This window comes from Pongo abelii, chromosome 10 (genome assembly GCF_028885655.2).
Source record: "Pongo abelii isolate AG06213 chromosome 10, NHGRI_mPonAbe1-v2.0_pri, whole genome shotgun sequence".
Lineage (NCBI taxonomy): Eukaryota > Metazoa > Chordata > Mammalia > Primates > Hominidae > Pongo > Pongo abelii.
The window spans coordinates 712,806-728,637 of record NC_071995.2 but is presented as its reverse complement, the minus strand read 5'-3'; the positions used below and the strand labels follow the sequence as shown (position 1 = coordinate 728,637).

Here is a 15,832-nt window from a genome sequence, read left to right as displayed (position 1 = left end):
TTGAGAGTTCTTACACTTTAATATACAATTAAAAGCAAGTCCTCTGAACTCATTACCTTCTGCCTATTTTCCTTCTATCTTCACATAGCAACTTTTTTTTTTTTTTTTTTGAGACGGAGTCTCACTGTGTCACCCAGGCTGGAGCGCAGTAGCATGATCTCGGCTCACTGCAACCTCTGCCTCCTGGATTCAAGTGATTCTTCTGCCTCAGCCTCCTGAGCAGCTGGGATTACAGGCACCCGCCTCCATGCCCAGCTAATTTTTATATTTTTAGTAGAGATGGAGTTTCACCATGTTGGTCAGGCTGGTCTTGAACTCCTGACCTCAGGTGATCCACCCACCTTGGCCTCCCAAAGTGCTGGAATTACAGGTGTGAGCCTCTCCTCCTGGCCCACATAGCAACATTTCTGAAAAAAAATCATTGTTTAAATTATTGAAATGGGGCCTTACTCTGTCACCCAGGCTGGAGTGCAGCCCCATAACCAGAGCTCACTGCAGCCTCAAATTTCTGGGCTCCAGCAATCTTCCCACCTGAGCCTCCCAAGTAGCTAGAACGACAGACATGTATCACCACACCTGGCTAATTTTATTTGTTTATTTATTTAGGGACAGGGTCTTGCTCTGTCACCCAGGCTGAAGTGCAGTGGCACAATCATAGCTCACTGTAGCCTCGAACTCCCAGGCTCAAGCAATCCTGCCTTCTCAGCCTCCCAAGTATCTGGGACTACAAACATGTGCCACCATGACTGGCTAATTTTTTTATTTTTTGTAGAGACAGTCTCACCAGCCCAGGCTGGTCTTAAACTCCTGGCCTCAAGTGATCCTCCCTCCTTAGCCTCCCAAAGTGCCGGGATTATAGGCGTGAGGCACTAGGTGCCCATCCCACATAGCAACTTCTGTGCTCTTTTAGCCTGAGGAACTAAGAATTCCTTTCAGTTGGCTTACTAGGAGCCTTAAAGACTTAATTTGAAAAATGGGTGAGTACAGTATACTACCACCCATTCCTCCAACTCTTCGTGGTTGTTGCTGAAGGAGAATTCAGGTCTCAATTTACCAGCCCTTCATCTGGAGCCGCGCAGTCAATTAAATCAAAATAGAGGCCGGGAAGTTGTGTTCAGAGATTGTAATTCTGCATATTGGAAGGATCTTTTCTTTGAAATGGACTGTTCTGGTGCCTCCCTATGTTTGTAGTTCTTTGGCTGCATGCACTAACTGCCTTCCTGACTTTCTCTGCTGGAGTCAACCTTGCAGACCTGCTATTACTACGAACGTGTAAAGTTGTGTTAGAAACGCTTGTTCCCTGGTGCCGTAAAGAAATAGCACTTCAACATAAATTTAATTTTCTCAGCAAGGCCATTTTCACTTTCTGCAGAAAGGGTACACTCGCCAGCAGTTTTGCCACGAGAGCACACTGAACAAAGGAGACAGGGTCATTTATAACCTGATGCGTCCACCCTACTGCTGTGTCCGGTTTTCATTGACTGGAACAGGACCTCACATTCTGTATTTGTCCCAATTGGCTAGCAACTTAGAACTTTTTAAGAGAGGCAAAGGCAGAAGAGAACGAAGGAAGGAGGAGGTAACTTGTGGAATGCTGAGAAAGGTAAAAACACCTTCAAATGAGGAAGAAGAACAGGCTATGACCTAATGCTTGCTTGGACCAGTAGAAGCATGGCAGGGCAAATATTTAGGCTAAATTGTGGGAGCTAAGAACATAAAGTACATTGATTTCTTTATTATGGCTAGAGATATTTAAGAATATTAACACAGGTCTTTGAATAAATTTTGCTTCTAAGAGAAGTTACTATTTATTCCTAATTACATGGGGAGGAAAGTCTTTGAAGAGGAACCTCTACTTTGCTTTTTACAATTGTTTCTTCTAATCTCGACTAGTTTCCCCGAGCATTGGTAATGTCCAGTAGTGGCTAACCAACATTTACAAAGAGGAAGAGAGGGCTGTAACTTTGGAATTTTAATGGTAAAAACCAAAGGGATTTTAATGGTAAAAACCAATTGCCCTGTTCTAAGCCAGGGAAATTCCTTAACACAGGTTTCAAGATACCTCACCAGCTTTCCCCAGCCTTCCTCTCACTCCAGCCCACCTTAATTTTTTTTATACTTCAATTTAGACTGCTTCAGCTAGACAAAACTGATTGCCATTTCCTTTCCCATGCAACTTCCTTCTCTGAAAAATAGAGCTGGAGGAAGTTGAGACCCAGAAAAGAGAAACAAGTTACCCACACCACATTTTGGTCCAGGTTTCCTTCTCCAGCATCACACTTCTATTCCTACTTGAGAAAAGAAAAATAGCTCAGAGGGGTCTCTAGTCACCCTCCCCACAACCACCTATATCCCCCAAACCCCACCTCCATGCCCCTGGGTGCAATTGTTTAAAGGCATTTTGTTCTTTCTTTTCTTCCCTATAGTTTTCTGACTAGCTGCCTCACCTATTATCTTCATGTTCCTGGGATGTGTGTTATAAATAACAATGTATAGCCAATCAATATCTTATGTTATTTTTATGTAAATTCTTGGTAAATAGTTTAGGAACTGCCTTTTTCTTTTCCTTTAAAAGAAGGAAAAGGCTACTACCACTTGTACCTGTTAGAAGAAATAAAGTTCCAGAAAAAGAAAAGAAAAGAAAAACCCACTTGTAGGCAGGTGCAGTGACTCCCACCTGTATTCCCAGCACTTTGGGAGGCTGAGGGGGGTGGACCACTTGAGCCTAAGAGTTCAAGACCAGCCTGGGCGACATGGTGAAAGCCCCATCTCTATCAAAAATACAAAACCTAGCCAGTCTCATAACCCAGTCAATAAATAAATAACTAGATTTAAAAAAAACACAACTGCTGCTACTGGGAGGATAGATTCAGGGCAACTTGAATCTATGCTTCTGGGTTGCAGTCCTCAAACTTGGCCCAGGTAAACTCTCCACTCAGAATGTATTTTCCTTTAAGTCGATGTAGCTGGCATAAGTCAGCAGGATTCAGAGTGAATCCCCCACAGCAACCACCCATTGTTTTTCTCTGAAGGCAGTGCTTGGTACTAGCACAAACCCATTGCGTTCTCCATCTTCAGAAGTCTCATTGGTGTTGCGGGTGAGTTCTCCTGAATCCAGACCCCCGTTTCTTTGGTGGAGGTCTAGACTTTGTTTGCGTGGTTTCTCTTTGACTCTCTCTGAATGAGGGTTCTGTCTCTGACTTTCCTATTTAAGTCAGGAGATCAGGATATTTTTCTGGCAACTCATAGGTCTGGAGTTAGCAGTTTGGTTTCATTTTCGGCCAAGACATTGTTGCATCGTGACCTTTCATTTTGGAAATCAAACTTTGATGCATGACCAACCTCTCTTAGATTCCCTTTTTCTAATATATGAGAGTGGATTCTTCACTCCAAAGATAAAAGGCACTCGCTTCCTCCAGCCCGTTAGGGCACCCTAAATAATTAGAGACTTGCTGGGGGTATTGGGACTTTCGTACCTTAAAAGTTTCCTCTCTCAGGAGAACATCCATAATCTCCCTCACTCTGCCAACAAGTGCACATAAAGGCTGGCCACTTAGCACTCGTGAGGACTCTGTGACCCTCTGGGGACTCAACGATTCTGAGACACATAAAAACGTGGACACAACTCAGTAGTGACACACTAAGGAGTTACACTCACAAGCAGCATATTTTGACCCAAAACAGAGCCCAGAGCTTGGCTGTGAGTGATTCAGGCCTCTAAATTATGGGTAACAAAGCATTCAAGTCTGAAGACTCTCTAACGACGCAGCCTCCCTTGGAAATATCGGCTGATTTTCTGTATAACACTTAACGGAGCTTTTTCTTGCAGACATTTGAACAAATGGGCCCACAGGACTTCAGATGACCCTAAATTACAATAGCCAAAATGGAGGTACTTTGATAGATCAGAAAAAAAAAAAAAAAGCTATTTTAGAACCAAACAGAATGGGAGTCCTACTTTCTATTTGTCCTGGCTGAAATCTGATAAAAGATTTGAAAAGATTTTTTTAAAGAGCTCTATGGTTAGAAATCAGCTTAATTAAAAGCTGATATTCAGGGTATAATTTTTATTGACAAAAAGGGCCTTTCTGCTTTTTCTCCCTGGGGTCCCGTTTCTGGGAATTCTTTTTCAGTCAACTGAAACTCCTTTTGAAAAAAAAAATGTTTAACCTCTCCGTTTGCTTCCTTTCTTTTTGGCATGATTTTGCTGAGAAAAACGTAAAACTTCATTGGCCTTTCAGAAAATTTAAAATCTTTCCAAATTAGCCCCGCTAGGCCTTGTTCTTCCATTTCCTTCCACTTCCGCTCTTCCTTTCTTTGGCCGTCTTTGATACCACGTGAAGAAATCTAGAGGAGACTTCTGAGACCTCTTGAGGAACACAGGAAAAGGCACCACACACGCACACACACACACGCACGCACACACACATGCACACACACGCGCACACACACACGCACGTGACACTCAGGCACGCGCACACTCAGGCACGTGCACACGCACACACACGCACATGAACATGCATGCACACACGCACACACATGCACACATGCACACACACACGCACACACGCACACACACGCACACATGCATACATGCACACACACACGCACACACGCACATGCATACATGCATGCACACACGCACACACACACACATGCGTGCTCTCTCTCTCTCTTTTGGGGTCTTCTCTTTCTTTTGTGGAGTCCTGAGAATTGTGGGCATACTTTTCTCAGGTCTAAAGCTCTGCTCTCTTTTGCATTGAGTTTCCTGATCTCTGGCTTTTGGAGTACAAAAGGATTACTTTGTATTGAGAGAGAATTTGACCTTTGTGTGTGCAATGGCTGGCAAGTGACTGACAAAAGCTGCAGTTTTAGAAGTATCTGACAGCAAATGCAGTGAATGGTTGTTACTGCAGGGGGCTACTTGTTTCGTTGTGTGTTTAGATAAGAAAGGTGAAGTTCGAATGCTTGGAGGTTATGAAAACATTCTCCAACAAGGGATAAGACTCCTGTGGGGGATGGTCTGACCACAGATTGGGCTGATGTTGCAAGGAGCACTGTGGAAACATTGCGTGGCCCTGGACCCATGGCATTCTTTCCTCTTTTGGGGACCTGCGATTCAAAGTAAAAGTGGGATTCTTGATTTTTAAAGATCTAGATCACCTTCCCAGCTGTGCCTGCTTTTCACATGTTTAATTATTAGGCCCTGAGAACTGCAAATACTTTCTTGGCCCTGTTTGTTAATGGGCTCCACTCTAAGCTCAGTAATCCAGTTAAGAAATGGAAAACTAAATTTAAAAATCCACCTATCCAACTAGATTAGTCTTCAAAATACAACTTTCTGGCATTTGGCTGGCTACTTCGAAAAGGTTTTGGTTCGGGACAGGCAAGCCCCAAAATCGGGGCTTAGCCCGGGAGGGTTCCCAGCTTTGCCCAGGAAAGAACTCAGCAACTTTTATTGAAGTGGCCGTGTATGGCAGCAGGAGAAGGGCTGCTCCTGTGGAGCGGGGCTGCCCCAGAGTAGCCCAGAGTAGCAGAGTAGCAGCTCAGAGGTGGTTCTGCTCTCATCTTTGTACCCACTTTTAATTATGCAAATTAAGGTGTGGTTTATGTAGAACTTTCTAAGATGAGGGGAGTAACTACCGGGTCCTCCGGTTGTTGCCATGGAAAGGGGCAGTAATGTCTGGGTGTTGCCGTGGTGATGGTAAACTGACATGGCACACTGGTGGGTGTGTCTTCTGGAAAGCTGCTTCCTCCCTGGACCTGTTTGAGCTAGTCTTCAGTTTGGTCTGGTGTCCAAGCCCCACCTCCAGAGTTGAGTCCTGCCTCCTACCTCAGTTTCTGAATTTTTTCTAGGCCCATCTATGTATTTCCTTGTAAAATTTTCTAGTGAATTCCTATGATTTTGCATTACCTTGACATCCACTTTTAATCTTCCTTTAACACATCTAAACTCCTTCTTGAAAATGCGTACATTCTCTCTCCTTTGAGATGCAAATTTGCTTCCCTGTTTTCTCTGAAACTCCGAAACGGCTTGCAAAAACTTTAATCTGTTCCATTTACAGAGACAGAATTTAATCCAACTATCCTTTTAAACTAATGAGTTTTACCTGTCTGATGACAAATTTTAAACTCAAAGCTATAAAAATCTTTTTTTTTTTTTTTTTTTTTTGAGACAGTCTTGCTCTGTCACCCAGGCTGGAGTACAATGGCATGATTTTGGCTCACGGCAACCTCTGCCTCCCGGGCTCAAGTGATTCTTCTGCCTCAGCCTCCTGAGTACCTGGGACTACAGGTGTGTGCCACCATGCCAGGCTAATTTTTGTATTTTTAAAAGAGACAGGTTTTTGCCATGTTGGCCAGGCTGGCCTCGAACTCCTTACCTCAAGTGATCCACCTGCCTCAGCCTCCCAAAGTGTTGGGATTATAGGTGTGAGCCATTGCACACAGCCAACAGCCAAAGCTATAAAAATCTTAATTTGTGTCTGTGTCTATTTTTTTTTTTTTTTGAAATGGAGTTTCGCTCTTGTTGCCCAGGCTGGAGTGCAATGGTGTGACCTTCGCTTATCGCAACCTCCGCCTCCCAGGTTCAAGCGATTCTGCTGCTTCAGCCTCCCAAGTAGCTGGGATTACAGGCCTGTGCCACCATGCTCGGCTAATTTTATATTTTTAATAGAGATGGGGTTTCTCTATGTTGGTCAGGCTGGTCTCAAACTCCCAACCTCAGGTGATCCGCCCGTCTCGGCCTCCCAAAGTGCTGGGATTACAGGCGTCAGCCACCATGTCCAGCAGTGTCTATTTTTTATGTGTATCTGTGTACATGCTGTGTTTTTATATTGTGTACATGATACCAGGTTGACATAAGTGAGCACTCATAAATTAAGTAAATAAGCCCAAATGCTTTTCAGGTTCACACGATTTTTAGTAACCTTTGGTAAATAAAACTAGTTTTTAAATTGTTGTTAAAATTAAATTAGAAAGTTTGAAGACTAAATATAGTTCAGACATTTTTGTGTGGTCTATTGGTCAAACAGATGTATACCGTCTCTGCTAGATGTTTAAGATTATAAAACTGTTGCCTCAGCTGAGTGCGGTGGCTCATGCCTTTCACCCCAGCACTTTGGGAGGCAGAGGAGGATGGATTACTTGATTAGCTGGGTGTGGTCACACCTGTGATCCCAGCTACTCGGGAGGCTGAGGCACTAGAATTACTTGAACTCAAGAGGCGGAGATTGCAGTGAGCCAAGATCGTGCCACTGGGCTCCAGCCTGGGCAACAGAGTGAGACTCTGTCTCAAAAAGAAACCCCAAAAAACAACAAAAAAAAACCCTGTTGCTTCTGTGATATTTTTGATACCTGCTGAATTTGTCTGTGACCTAAAGTGGTGAGGGCTGGCTGCTGGGCTTCCCCCAACCCTTGCACACATTTTACAGTGAGCTAACATCTTTGGTTTTGAGCCTTTAGGTTCTGGGGTCTAGATAGGTGGCCTTGGTGAGGCCTGAAGACATTGGCATGTCCGTAGCACCAAGGACACTAGCTGCAGGGCAGGGCCAAACCCAATATGTCCTCCCTGGCCCAGCTGTGCCTCCTGGGGACATGCTGGGAAGGGTTGGCCTTTTTAGGCATCTTTACATCCTGGTCCTCTGTCCTGAGCTCTATACCTGGCATGTAAATTCAGGACCCAGATGGTCCCTGCCCTTTATAGCCATTCTGAGTGCCATATGGGTACTTGGGACCCAGGACAACTGAGGAAGACATTAGGGAGGGTACTTGTATAATAATTTCAAAATTGCTTTCAGGAATTTAAACTCTTAAAATAATGTTATGTTAAGGCCAATTGCTATGATTTACATCTGTAATCTTAGCACTTTGGGAGGCAAGGAGTTCAAGACCAGCCTGGGCAACATAGCAAGACCCATCTCTAAAAAAGAAAAAAACAATTAGCCAGGCATGGTGGCGTGTGCCTGTGGTCTCAGCTACTAAGGAGGCAGAGGTGGCAGGATTGCTTGAGCCTGGGAGGTTGAGGCTGCAGTGAGCTATGATTGCACCACTGTACTTCAGCCAGGGCAACAGAGTGAGATCCTGTCTCGAATAATAATTGACCTTATTTGTGTAATCTGTTTTTTTTTTTTTTTTTTTTGAGACGGAGTCTTGCTCTGTCACCCAGGCTGGAGTGCAGTGGCGCGATCTCGGCTCACTGCAAGCTCCACCTCCCGGGTTCACGCCATTCTCCTGCCTCAGCCTCCCGAGTAGCTGGGACTACAGGCGCCCGCCACCATGCCCAGCTAATTTTTTGTATTTTTAGTAGAGACAAGATTTCACCGTGTTAGCCAGGATGGTCTCGATCTCCTGACCTCGTGATCTGCCCGCTCGGCCTCCCAAACTGCTGGGATTACAGGCGTGAGCCACCGTGCCTGGCTGATTGCATAATATTTTTAATTCTTAAATTGATTATGTCTTATGTTTCTAAATGTCTAAAATGTGAATCAAAAAGTACTTGAGACAAGTCTCAATTTAGAAAGTTTATTTTGCCAAGGTTAAGGACATACCTGTGACACATGTGCCCGAGGTGTTTGGGATATAGCCTGGTTTTATATATTTTAGGGAAATGTGAGACATCAATCAATATATGTAAGATGTACATTGGTTTGGTCTGAAAGTCAGGACAACTCAAAGCAGGCTTCCAGGTCCTAGGTAGAGAAGAGACAAACAGTTGCATTCTTTCTTTTATTTTATTTTTATTTTTTTGAGACAGTCTCACTCTGAGACTCCCAGGCTGAAATGCAGTGGTGAGATCTCGGCTCACTGCAACCTCTACCTCCTGAGCTCAAGCGATTCTTTTGCCTCAGCCTCCTGAGTAGCTGGGATTACAGGTGTGCGCCACCACGCCCAGCTAATTTTTGTATTTCTGGTAGAGACAAGGTTTCACCATGTTGGCCAGGCTGGTCTCGAACTCCTAATCTCAGGTCATCCCACCCGCCTCGGCCTCCCAAAGTGCTGAGATTACAGGCTGGGTTGCATTCTTTTGAGTTTCTGATTAGCCTTTCACTGAATATACATTTTACAGGAATAGTCACTTATGCCTTAGTCTAGCTTAGTGAGACAATAGGACAAAGGAAGTAATTAGATATGCATGCTTTTGTCTCACGTGAACAGAGAGATGACTGAGTTCTGGCTCTCCTTTGTCCACAAGGAATTTCCCTTTGGGCAAATTGTGACGGATGCATGTAATTTTTTTTATCTTTGTAGCTATCTTATTTAGGAATAGAATGGGGGTCATGTTTGCCGGATGCAGTTCCCAGCTTGATTCTTCCCTTTGGACTAGTGACTTTGGGGTCCTGAGGTTTATTTTCCTTTCACAAAAGCCAACAACAAAAAAACTAATCATGATAGCTAGATGGTTAGAAATGATTCAACGGGGTGGGCACGGTGGCTCACACCTGTAATCCCAGCATTTTGGGAGGCCGAGGCGGGCGGATCACCTGAGGTCGGTGAAACCCCGTCTCTACTAAAAATACAAAAAGCTCACTGGGTGTGGTGGCACTTGTCTGTAATCCCAGCTACTCGGGAGGCTGAGGCAGGAGAATTGATTGAATCCGAGAGGTAGAGGTTGCGGTGAACTGAGATCGCACCATTGCACTCCAGCCTGGGCAACAAGAGTGAAACTCCGTCTCAAAAATAAATAAATAAATAAATAAAAAATAAAAAAATAATAAAAAGAAAAAAGAAGTGATTCAACATACCGTGGCTCCTTTGTAAGCAGATGACATGACTGAGGTCTGTTCCTTTGTTACTGGACGGAAGGTCTTGACTGTGAGTTGTCCAGGTTCTCGGGGTTTCGAACAAAGAATTAAACAAAATGCACAAACAAAACAACAAAAGAACGGAGTAAGAAAGGCACAGATTTATTGAAGAAGCAAAAGTACAACTCACAGAGTAAAAGCAGGTGTGAGCAAGCAGCTAAAGAGATGCCTCAATTAGGGATTTTATTAAGCTGAAAGAACTTGGCAACACCCCAGGTGCCCTTTGGAGGCCTCCAATTGGTTACACCCTATGAAGGACTGGCCTGAGACCAATCTGAGGCTGAAGTGGAGGCTTGGCTTGCAGTCACTCAGAAACTGAAGTGGAAACTTCTGTCTTGTTACCACAGAGGTGAAGATGTGGCCTGTAGGCTGCACAGTCTTGCCTAGAACTGGCTGCACTTGCTGTTCTCTTGCTTATGAGAACTGGCTGCACCTGCTGTTCCTTTGCTTATGCTCCAACCCTTGGCTACCCTAATTCCCTGTTCTCCTGCCTCACCTTTGTGCTGCCAATCAATTTGGACTTGAGACTTCTCCATGTTCTTGAGCCATAGTACCTGTTTCCTCTTTCCCTTCGATGTGCTTCATGGTGATGTGGGACAGACATCTAAAATGTTGATCATCAATACTTTTTTTTTCTTTTCTTTGAGATGGAGTTTCGCTCTTGTTACCCAGGCTGGACAACAATGGCACCATCTCTGCTCACCGCAACTTCTGCCTCCCGGGTTCAAGCGATTCTCCTGCCTTAGCCTCCCGAGTAGCTGGGATTACAGGCATACGCCACCATGCCTGGCTACTTTTTTCAATTTTTAGTAGACACAGGGTTTCACTATCTTAGCCAGGATCGTCTTGATCTCCCGACCTCAGGTGGTCCACCTGCCTCCGCCTCCCAAAGTGCTGGGATTACAGGGCATGAGCCACTGTGCCGGCTGATCATCAATACTTTTAGAAGAGAAAAATTCTGATCAAAAGGGAGAAATGAAAAAGAAAAATAGCTCAGAGCAGTCAGAGCTTTGTGAGGTATGCAAAATGTATCTGGCCCAGAGAGAAATGAGTATGGGACTTCAATCACATGCATATGCCCCCACCCATACCCAGGGGCAATTATTTGAAGACATTTTGTTCTTTCTTTTCTTTCTTTCTTTTTTTTTTTTGAGACGGAATCTCACTCTCGCCCAGGCTGGAGTGCAGTGGTGCGATCTCGGCTCACTGCAAGCTCCACCTCCCGGGTTCACGCCATTCTCCCTCCTCAGCCTCCCGAGTAGCTGGGACTACAGGCGCCCGCCACCACATCCGGCTAATTTTTTCTATTTTTTAGTAGAGACGAGGTTTCACCGTGTTAGCCAGGATGGTCTCGATCTCCTGACCTCATGATCCGCCTGCCTCGGCCTCCCAAAGTGCTGGGATTACAGGCGTGAGCCACTGCACCTGGCCTGTTCTTTCTTTTCTTCCCTGTAGTTTTCAGACTAGCTGCTTCACCCATTGTCTTCATGTTCCTGGAATTTTTGATAACAAAGAAAAATGTATAGCCAATGAATATTTTATGTCATTTTAATGTAATTTCTTGGTAAACAACTTAGGAACTCGTCTATTCTTTTCCCTTAAAAACTTTCTTGTAACTGCTGCTAATCAGAGCATACATTCAAGGCAACTTGAATCTATGCTTCCAAGTTGCAGTGCTTAAACTTGGCCCAAATTAACTCTCTGCTTACATTTTCAGTTTTTTCCCTTTAGATCAGCATACTCTCAAGCCATTATCTTGGGCCCTCTCTTCTACCCCAGACCTTGCCTTTTCCCTTCCACCTGTAAATCAAAAATAAAATTCTAAGGCCCCCTCCAATCATCTGAATGGATCCCTCCTCTTGGCCAAGTGTATTCCAAAGTTAACCTGAAAAACTAGTTCAGGCCATGATGGGAAGCAGGGGTCTGACATTCCTCATATATATTCCTCCCTTTTGGAATTCACGAAAAGCTGACCAGCATTAACATTAACACAGACTTTAAGTCTTGTTAGTCTAAAAAGAAACATTTGTAATCTATTCTCTCCAAAGCCTGCTACTTGGAGGCTTCATCTGCACGATAAAGTCTTGGTCTCCACAACCCCTTATTGTAACCTAGACTTTTCTTTCTATTGATAATAACTCTTCAACCAATTGCCAATCAGAAAATGTTAAAATCTACCTATAACCTGGAAGCCCCCCGTTTTGAGATGTCCCACCCTTCCAGATCAAACCAATGTAAATCTTACATGTATTGATTGAGGTCTCATATCTCCCTAAAATGTATAAAAGCAAGCTGTATCCTAACCACCTGGGGTAAGACTGTGTCACGGGTGCATTCTTAACCTTGGCAAAATATACTTTTAAAATTGAATGAGGTTTTCTTTCTTTTTTTTTTTTTTTTTTTGAGACAGAGTCTCACTCTGTTGCCCAGGCTGGAGTGCAGTGGTGTGATCTCGGCTCACTGCAACCTCCGCCTCCTGGGTTCAAGCAGTTTTTCTGCCTCAGCCTCCTGGGTAGCTGGGATTACAGGTGCGCACCACCATGCCTGGCTAATTTTTGTATTTTTAGTATAGTTTCACCGTGTTTGTCAGGCTGGTCTCGAACTCCTGACCTTATGATCCACCCACCTCGGCCTCCCAAAGTGCTGGGATTACAGGCCTGAGCCACTGCGACTGGCTTGAATGAGATTTTCTCAGATACTTTTGCGTTTGCACACCAAAGGCTGTCCTCACGCCTTTTGAATCTCTCTTGAAGATTCATCCCCTAAGAAATCAGACCTTGCTAATCCTCACCTGGCTCTAATCACCTCATTTATTCAAAGATCCACTTTATCCCCCACGCACAGAATTATAGACTGTAGGATCCCAGAAATTTCTGGCTTAGAAAGTCATTTCAGTTTTTATAGATATGGACCACAACTAGCCAAATGATTAGTCTAAGATCACTACGTGAACGATCTTAACTCACGTAGTTAAGGGACAGAGACAAGCCTAGAACCCAAGTCTTTGAGTCCTTAGCTCAAGATTATTTTCACTACATGGAGATCTATTATTTGTGCTCCTTTTCTCTATCTGTATTCTTATGTTTTTTGAGAAGACCCATCCTTCTCAATTCTTTTATTGCTGTTACCATCATCTTTAGCATCATAATCAACATCATCACTTCAGCTGTTCCCAGAGACCCCCTACACGGTGCCAGCGGGTACTCTATAACCATTACTGATAGCACAGCTTCTTAACCCTTTTTCTCTATGCCAAATGATTACATGTTTATCGCCCTGTAAGTAAGTATCAATCGTCTTCAAGACTCAAGGTGACCAGAGTCGGTAGAATGAAAGAAGCATTGTTACTGATGCAAGAAACCCAATGCTTTATTTCAAATGTCAAAACACAACTTGCTGTACTGAAAGAGCAGGAAAGCTGGGACTATACTGGCCACAGTATCAGGGAAGTTGACGCAGCTCTTGCCTATTAGAAATCACAGGACTTACTGAGTGTGAGGATGCTGGATTTCAGAAGGGCCTGTTAATTATTTACACCGTGACCTACCCTAGCTATAATGCACTGTGCAGCAATGAACTCCTGACTCTAGCTGGGCCAATCTGATTTGCTAATGGCAGCTTAGACTTGAGGCTCAGAAGCACTGGGCCTTGTCCGGTAGGGGCTAGAATTGTGAAGTGATGGCCGGGAGCGGTGGTTCACGCCTGTAATCCCAGCACTTTGGGAGGCCGAGGCAGGCGGATAACGAGGTCAGGAGATTGAGACCATCCTGGCTACCACGGTGAAACCCTGTCTCTACTAAAAATACAAAAATTAGCCAGGCGTGGTGGCGGGTGCCTGTAGTCCCAGCTACTCAGGAGGCTGAGACAGGAGAATGGCGTGAACCCGGGAGGCAGAGCTTGCAGTGAGCCGAGATCGCGCCACTGGACTCCAGCCTGGGCGACAGAGAGAGACTCCGTCTCAAAAAAAAAAAAAAAAAAAAGAAGTGATGTAAGGCTAGGGCCAGATGGTCATGCCTGGTGAAGCTCAGAAAGAGAGAATGAAGGAGAACCTCAGAGAAGCAGAGATGAGAGACCCCAAAAAACAAACAGCAGTCATGGGTCCTGACTCCCACTCCAGCTCCCATCTTTTTGTGGGTCTACACAAAACCCCGTATCTACAAAAGCCCTTCTTTCTTTTTTCTGCTTGACTTGAACTAGTTGAGTGGGTTGCTTTTGCAACCAAGAAGTCTTAACTAAGACCCTCCCCTTCTCCACAGAGCTGAAAGATGAACCAGGCAGCTGTGCACAGTTGGAAGGTCAGGGAGAGGGTTGCCAAGAATTTAAAGATATTGTTTCCTTCTCTGTAGGAGATGGTGCTTGTCAGTCTGTGATTTTCTGTGAATCAGATCTCACAATCACAGACATGCCTCTCTGCCCCCACCTCCCCACCGCAGATAAACATAGCAACCGTTTCCAACCTTCAGCCTTCACTGAACTTCATTTCCTCTCTTGCACTTGAGCCTAGAGGAGTCAGAAACAAGCTCAAAGCCTTGTTAATGTGAATCTGACAGGCATGGTGGTGCATGCCTGTAATCCCAGCTACTCAGGAGGCTGAGGGAGGAGGATCTCTTGAGCCCAGGAGTTCAAGGCTACAATGAGCTATGATCATGCCACTGCACTCCAGCCTGGGTGACAGAGAGTCAAAACAAAACAAAATAAAACAAAACAAAAAGGCTCGTTAAGGTGAATCTAACTGGGCTTTGGCTTACCTTCTCTTTTTCGGGAGGTAAAAGGTTTTTGGAAGGTAGAAGGATGTATTACAATGATTCCCCAACTTCAGTCACTAGCACACCACCTTCATGATTTTTGATGTGTCCACATATCAGTTGTACTATTATTTTCTTAATTAGACTTTATTATTTTCTTATCTTCACCTATGATATTTTTGAATGAAACCATGGCTTTGCAATACATATCATGTTTTTTCGAATATACATTAAAATGCAAAACTATTAAAATAATTTTTTTTTTTACCACCTAAGATCATTTTATGTGTACTACCTTAGGAAACAATGTCATACAGGCTTTGGAATCAGGCAGGCATGTTCAGGTAATACCTGTATGTCCTTGGGCAAGCCACACTCTCTAACCTCCAATTTTGTCATAATAAGTGTGTCTTCCTTAGGATTTTGATGAGGGCTAGATGGGTCAATTTGTGTGTGTGTGTGTGTGTGTGTGTGTCTGTGTGTGTGTTGCGTGTCTGTGTGTGTAGATGTGGGTCTCACTATGTTGCTCAGGCTGGTCTCAAACTCCTGGGCTCAAATGATCCTCCTGCCTCCTGGAATTACAGATGTAAGCCACTGCACCCAGCCCTGGATGGGATGATTTAAACACTGTGTTTCAACTGCCTAGCACATGCGTAACACCTAGCAAGTACTCAGTCAATGTTAACCATTGCTGTTGTTCCTGCATTCTCTATTTCTTCACTTTGTCTGTTTCTCTGTATTTCCTTTCTTTCTTTTTTGGTCTGTTTGAAACAGGAACCAGCATGAAGTGGGTTTGCTTACTGGAGTATATGAAATTTATGTAAAGCCCTCAGGGACCAGGACAGAAAGGTAAGTGTGGCGCCTCTGCTGGGTCCGGGTGTGTATAATAGAATCTAATGATGTGACTTATTATCCCGTCATGCTTGTGTGGTTGAGATAATAACATTGTTTCTACAGAACCTGCTTTAAAGGGTCAAAGCCCTCATGGATGTTATCTAGCTCATCTCTATTAAGTGTGGACAAGTGTTATCTTCCACAAGTGTTATCTTCCTCATTTTTCAGGTGGAGAAATCAAGACCCCAACAGAGGGCTGACCCGGTTACTCAGCAATGCTCTGGCAGAAACACACAAAAGAGTCCGTGGCTTGTGATTCACAGGCCAAGACGTTGCCTTAGCGCAGCACTCCCCATGTTGACGTGGAAGGTGGTAATGGCAGTGAGCAAAAAAGTGATCCATGCACAGATAAATTTGTGAACGCCGGATGAAACAAAGTTAAAATAGGTG

At 44.3% G+C, this 15,832-nt stretch overlaps 1 long non-coding RNA gene across 1 annotated transcript in view; it reads left to right on the top strand.

Moving 5' to 3' along the window:
* LOC134759460 (uncharacterized) overlaps nucleotides 1-15,832 on the top strand; it is a 44,004-nt gene that overhangs the window by 16,239 nt on the left and 11,933 nt on the right. The window contains exon 2 of the long non-coding RNA XR_010135687.1: nucleotides 15,611-15,829. This is a non-coding gene — a long non-coding RNA (uncharacterized LOC134759460). The remainder of the gene's footprint in view (nucleotides 1-15,610; nucleotides 15,830-15,832) is intronic.